At 39.2% G+C, this 806-nt stretch overlaps 1 protein-coding gene across 1 annotated transcript in view; it reads left to right on the top strand.

Moving 5' to 3' along the window:
* Positions 1-383, top strand: part of LOC145502715 (uncharacterized) — a 3,381-nt gene extending 2,998 nt beyond the window's left edge. Inside the window, exon 2 of the mRNA XM_081482075.1 lies at positions 1-383. This exon is cut by the window's left edge and continues 2,109 nt beyond it. The gene's annotated coding sequence lies outside the window, so the exon portion shown is untranslated.
* Positions 384-806: the final 423 nt, after the last annotated feature.

The raw sequence follows: 806 nt of genomic DNA, 5'->3' as shown, positions 1-806 counted from the left end.
AGGAATGGCTTCAAATTTCTGACGTACCTCGAAAGCAAAACGAGTCAATTTGAAATCGTTGTTAAGTGACTCTTAAGTCGTTAGCAGGTTTTAATATACAATTCCAGAAGTAAAAGAAAGTTTTAAACTTTTACTTGCTAAAAAAGTTAAGAAAACTTGGCGATAAATCACAGAACATTTTGGCAACAATAACGGCTTTAAATTTTAGCGGGCCGTACAGCCCGCTAAATTGACCAATCACAGCGTGCGTACTAACTGAGAGATATAATAACTATTCGCCACTCGGGCCTATTCGCTATTCGCGACTATTCGCTATTCGCTATTCGAGTTTTCCAGTCACCCCATTGCCGAGGGTAAATAAAGGTTATATTTTTAAAAAAAAAGCAAGGAAGGCGAAAGAAATTTTACCGTTTGTTGCCACTTATAACCCGGCCACACCGAATCTTAAAAAAGATTCTCATGAAACACTGGCATATCATTCAACAGCAGCCAGACCCGCATATATTGTATAATAATCTTATAGGAAGGAAAAATCACTCAAGGACGTTTCAGTCTGCGCAAAACTTCCTTCAATCACGCCCCAGTCATAAAAACCTGTAAACAAAAAAGCACTTTCAAAAGGTTTGTTTTCATCCCAGGAAATTTTCATGATCGTTTTTTGCTAACAACACGCTCAGTGTGCGTTTACGCATTTCTGACCGCAACTCAATTTAGACAACAAAACTAGCCCCTCAGGTCATTTACTAACCGCTCCTTCGCCTTTACTCTGAACCTTGCAGTTGATCATTCATAGCGAACGTGGAAGC

The sequence above is a fragment of the Orbicella franksi genome, chromosome 11, assembly GCF_964199315.1.
Source record: "Orbicella franksi chromosome 11, jaOrbFran1.1, whole genome shotgun sequence".
NCBI classification, from domain to species: Eukaryota; Metazoa; Cnidaria; class Anthozoa; order Scleractinia; family Merulinidae; genus Orbicella; species Orbicella franksi.
Note: the sequence above shows the minus strand (reverse complement) of the source record. Positions and strands in the feature narration are given on the sequence as shown.